The sequence below is a fragment of the Solanum dulcamara genome, chromosome 6, assembly GCF_947179165.1.
Source record: "Solanum dulcamara chromosome 6, daSolDulc1.2, whole genome shotgun sequence".
NCBI lineage: Eukaryota > Viridiplantae > Streptophyta > Magnoliopsida > Solanales > Solanaceae > Solanum > Solanum dulcamara.
This window is the reverse complement of record NC_077242.1, coordinates 13,462,116-13,467,983: the sequence shown is the minus strand read 5'-3', so window position 1 is coordinate 13,467,983 and position 5,868 is coordinate 13,462,116. Positions and strand designations below refer to the sequence as shown.

The 5,868-nt window shown below is 31.8% G+C and overlaps 1 non-coding gene across 1 annotated transcript; it reads right to left on the bottom strand.

Moving 5' to 3' along the window:
* Positions 1-5,396: 5,396 nt before the first annotated feature.
* Positions 5,397-5,470, bottom strand: TRNAD-AUC (transfer RNA aspartic acid (anticodon AUC)). The gene has a single exon. It is a non-coding gene; the product is annotated as a tRNA-Asp (tRNA).
* Positions 5,471-5,868: the final 398 nt, after the last annotated feature.

The following is a 5,868-nucleotide window of genomic DNA, read 5'->3' as shown; positions in this document are numbered from 1 at the left end:
CTTGATTTTGAAATTTTGATGAAATACTTCTTCATTGAATCTTGAAACTGAATCGTAAAGACTAAGAGCACATAAATAAGAGTTTCAGTATATGTATGAACCAAAAGCAAACTTCTTCTGAGTTACAGAAGGATAAAAATACAGAATTGAAAACTTCAATGACTGTACATACATCTATGAACACAAAAAATTACAGCAAAATTCAATTTTACTAAACTACTTGGGCAGACAATGTGCTGGCAAACTAATTTGAATAGTTAGTCTTGGTGAGTGTATTCCGGAGTTCTAACAAAATAAGTTTTGAAGATATTTCTTTTCACCAAAATTTTGAAATATTGAAAAAAAGGAACTGGAGGTTCTGAAATCTAAAGCCAAAAACTGAGTATTTTATACTTTTAAATGTCCAAAAATTTTAAGAACAAATAAAATGAAGAAGAATTAATAACTTACTCTTACAGGCAGTGGACGGCGGACTGACGGAGAATGGACAGCAGGGCAGCCGGCAGCACACAGCACACAGCAGCAGCACACAGCAGCAGCACACAGCAGTACTAGTAGGCACTCAATTTGAAAGAGAAGAGAAGAGTTGGGAGAGAAAAGTGAAAAAATGAAATCCCTAGAAAATAAAAAAGAGAGGTCTTTAATGTCTTGACTTTTCAATTAAAGAGTGAATCTTTTTTAAAAAAATAATATGTTAAGAAGTCATTTTTTATTTAAAAAAGGATAAAAACTAAGCCTAAAACGTAACTAAAATCGGAAAACAAAATGTGTTTGTCTGGATTCGAACACGCAACCTGTGACATCTAAGGAGAAATATTGAACCTCCTTTGCCATTGAGCTAGTCCTTTGGCTTATTCTTAGGGGGTTCAATGTTAAATATATACACATAAATTAAAAAATTTATCTTATATACACAGTGTAAATTTTTAAATGAAGGGGGTTCGGATGAACCCCCTGAACACCACGTGGGTCCGCCCCTGTTCATGTTGCTAAAGGATCAAGAAGAGGGTCTCTCTTCGCGCTGTCGTCGTCGTTGCTCGCTTGGCTTCGAATTTGGTCAATTGGTCTGATTGATTGATAATTTTTTTGGATCAAATTTCCTTTAAATTTTTAATTAATTAATATTATTTAATTAATTAATTAATTAATTAAAAATCCTGACCCGTGACCCGACCCGTTTCTTTCTTTTCCGAATATATTTCCCTCCGTTTTTTCAACGGAATTTTTCTAAAAGGTTGCAACCTTGTCCGAAAAGTTGGAAACCTTTTTTCAGCACGCAAACTTTTTCCCAGTACTTTTTGTTAAAAGCTGCAAACAGACTATATATATCTGTTGATCCTCAGAATATTCCTTATGAAAATTTTTGATAGACATCTTCTTCTTCCTTTCTGCACTTCTTAAAAATTCGTGTGATATACTGTCTTCGAGTTGTTCGCAGTCACCATAATTTGTTGTACCGCTATTCTGGTGAGTAAATCGTTCTATCCTAGGAGGAAAGATTTCAAAACCTTAGGTACATTGAGGGGAATAATTTCCTTAAGGACACACTGTGCATTCAGTGGGCTCGGTTTCTTGTTCTTACATAATTTTTTCAGACACTGTTCTTATTTTCAGTTTCTGTTCTAGTTCTGTCTTTTGTTTTAGAATTTATTGTTGTTATTTCATCATTTATTTTCAATATAGTTTACTAACAAATCGATGATACCGTAGCGATTTAGTAAAAAAATTTAACGCCATTATCTTTTTTTAAAACATTGCTGCATTTTCAACAATTTTACAAAAAAAAAACTTTTTTAAAAAATATTGCTACAACTACAGCGATTTCCAACAATTTTTTTTTGGAAATTTCAAAACGCTGCACTGGCAGCGACTTAAAAAAAAAATTAAAATTGTAAACGCTGCAACTGCAGCGATTCCAACAACAAAAAAAAAATTACGAAAAATTGTAAAACGCTGTACTGGCAGCGATTTTGACCAAAAACAATTATTTTTTTTAAATACACATAGTTGCTGTTTGACCCAATTTTTTTTTAAAAAAATATACTTTGCTGCAGTGTAGCAATTTTGACCTAACTTCATACATTTTATTTGAAGTTAGTCTCTATTAGACACTTCGAAGTTGTTTCGAAATAGATAAAAGTCGTGCAATTTTAAAAAAAATATATAATTAAATACTAATGTACAAATAAGGTACGTTATTGGTATTTTGTTAAACTTCCGTATGTCCTTTTGTTTAAGGGATTGAAGTCCTCCTACCTTGGTGTTAGAGTGGGTGCTCGAACTGCACGGTGGATTGGATCGTGACATCCTTGAAGTAGAATATAAGTAAATAAAAATTAGAGTACTAATTGAAAAACTAACAATAAAGTAAGCTAGCACGATACATATTACATGGCTTCATCGTCTATTAACTTCCTTTCCAAGTTGTAATTCATGTCTAACTTAGTGTTTTTCTAAATAAGAACACTTAGTGTTGCTTCTAAATGAACACTATAGTGTTGTTCTTTCAATCATCTGGACACAAGGAAATATTTTGCTTCTCATCATCATTTGCTTATTGTAGGAGTATCCAGATGCAGCAACATTGCAGTTTGAATTTTTTTTGAGCCTTATTAATAGTAAAGATGTAAATGTGAATATTGGAGAAGAGACTAATAATATTGAGGATACTATAGATGAGGAAGATTTTCATGATTCAGATTATAACCTTTCTGATGAAGATGATGACTTTCAGGAGGTTAAAGTTGTAAACAAAAAGGTGAAAGGGAGGGGACGACCAAAAATTGCAATAGGCTCTATCAATGTACCATCTAGTTCTGCTATTATAGTACTACCACAGGTTGTTGATGTTGAATCTGATTACGTAGATTCGGATGAATTGTTGGAGGTTGGGTCTGAAAAAGAAGAAAAGCTTCAGGAAAAAGTTGCCTATGTAGAGTATAATGAAGAGAAACACAAAGACCAGCCAATATTAGAACTAGGGATGACGTTTGGAAGTTTTGAAGAATTTAAACAAGCTTGTATGGAGTGGGGTATTAAAAATAGACGACAATTAAAGTTTTATCCCAATGATACGGAGAGGGTGGTATGTATTTGCAAGCGAGATGACTGTCCATTTAGAATTTATGCTAGTAAGTTAAGTCAAGATGATCCTACTGTGCAGATTAAGTCTGTCAATTTGACTCATAAGGGAGGCATGGTGTTTGATAATCCCCACATGACACCAAAATATATTGCTAGAAGGTATTTTGAAAATTTTTAAAGCTGATCCAAATTGGAGTATAAATGGAATAATAGCTACTGTCAGAAAGGACTTAAATTATACAATATCATATAAGAAGGCATGGAGAGCCAAAGATCAAGCACTAAAGTGGGTGGTTAGAGATGAAAGCCATCAGTATGGTAAGCTATTATCATATAGAGCAGAGTTATTGAATTCTAATCCTGGATCAACTGTTGTAGTTTGGAGAGTTGAAGAAAAGTTTCAGGGATTTTATGTGTGTTTAGGTGCGCTATCATAACTCAAAATGAAAGCAAAGAAACTTGGAGTTGGTTTTTGGAGATACTCGGAGAGGATCTAGAAATAAAAAACAGTCATCACATAACATTTTATGTCAGATAGAAAAAAGGTAAATCATTTTACAGTTAATATTTTTATTTAATCTACTTTATCATTGTCAATTATTCAACAAGTAACTTAAAAAAATATTATTTTTCTATCAATAGTTATTTATATAATAATAATGTATATATTTTTTAGGTATATACTTGATGCCAGGGGTAAACCAATCATTACAATGCTAGAAATGATAAAGAATAAGTTAATGAAGAGGTTGCACAATAAGAAAATCTGGATTGATAAATATCAAGACATGATTTGTCCCAAAAATGTTTAAAAACTTAACAAAATTAGTAATGAGGTTGTTATGTTTAATCCTGACTATTAAGGGGGACCAAAGGTGTTGGTTAATGGGTCTGGTGGGGCATATGTGGTGGATATGATGGCTAAGAGTTGTACTTGTAGGAGATTTGAGCTAACTGGGTTACCATGTCCTCATGCCTACATTAGTATTATTGATAACAGTGAAAAAGTGGAAGATTATGTGAATCCATTATATCATATTGATACCTTTAAGAATGTGTAATCGCGTTACGTCAACCCAACAAATCATGAAGATCATTGGCCAAAAGTTATTAATGGCAGACAAGTTCTTCTTCCTAATGTTGTGAAGAAGAATAGGGGGAGAAGCCCAAAAATAGGAGGAAAGAACCTGAAGAATTAGAGAAGCAAAAAGTTGATGAAGATGCTAAAAAATTAAAAGAGCTCGAAAGAAGACTGAGAATATGAAACCTCAGAAGCTATCTAAAAAAGGCTTGATAAAAGGAAGATGTTCAATTTGCAAGGAGGAGGTTCATAATGTAAGAGGTCATTATAATGTGCTCAAAAAGGTTGTTGAATCAATCTTTAGATCAGTCCTTAGAGCAAGCTGAAAATGAGAACTTTTGGGATTATTCTAAATTTTATCATCCAGAAATGTGGGTAAATTCTCAAATGCATTTGAACTTAACAAAGCAGTCAACTACAACTCAGGTAATGAGTTCTTGTTTTTTTTTCCATTAGTTTCATTGCTTAGTTGTAGTTTGTTTCCCATTAATTTATTGCTTAGTTGTAGTTTTTTTTCCCCATAAGTTTATTGCTTGCTTGTAATTTTTTTGTCTATGTTGGCTCAAGTACATGTTGAATCAGTTGATTGACTTTCTATCCCAAAGAGAAGAAGCCATTTTAAAAGAGAAGAAATGAAGAATTATATAGTTGTTTTGCAAGAGGAACTCTAGCAAATAATAGGGATTATGTTTAGTATCTTTTATTAGTTAGAGAAACTCCACTTCTTTAGACACATTATGTGTCTTCTTTTGCTAAAACCTCTGTGGTCATATTATGCTACAGTGTGATGTTGCCACTTGCCTATAAAATATTATTTAGTTGTAAACTATAGCAAATTATAACACGCTTTTTTGAAGTATTAAAGCTAAATATTGTTATTTTGAAGATCAATATGCTTGTGCATTATATCTTGGTAAGGCGGTGATGAAAATTTATCTAAATTTATTGTCTTCTTGATTAAAAAGACTAAATTTTTGTATGAATATCCCGGCAAATACTCGTGAATGGAATCTAGAATAAAGATTTCCGCTATAAAATTAAAGTAATTAAATTTTCATAGATAATGGGGTAAATGCTTTGAATATGTAAAAGAAGTTGATAGAGACATTAAACAACTTTCATTTAAAAAAGTAAAAGAAATTAATATTAATAAAAAATGAATAAAGTGACATGACATCCATGAGGAGAGAGAATATTATTATTATTGTGTCAAGTATATTATTGGATCCGTCGGGACTGACGGGGTTCGAACCCGCAGCTTCCGCCTTGATAGGGCGGTGCTCTGACCAATTGAACTACAATCCCAAGGAAATACGGGAGAAAAAAATGAAAAAATGAGTGATATTATGGTCCTAATAAAAAGAAAAGTGATATTACTAGGTAATTTCTCAAATATGCTGACTGTTTGGAGAAATTACTCAAATAATGGAGGAACTTTTTTGGAACTTTACAAGTATTTATACTTTCAAAAAGAATAAGTTTAAGGTCAAAATGGAACTTTTTTGATTAATTTTATCTTGGTTTACTCCATCTGTTCATTTTTATTTGTTACATTAGACTTGACACACCTATTAAGAAAATAATGATTAAAAAAATTATTTTACTATATTATCCCTATTAATTGATGTTTAGTATTAAATTTTGAAAAATAATTTGGAGAATAAATAATTAATGCAAGGGTACAACAGAAAAAATAATAATTA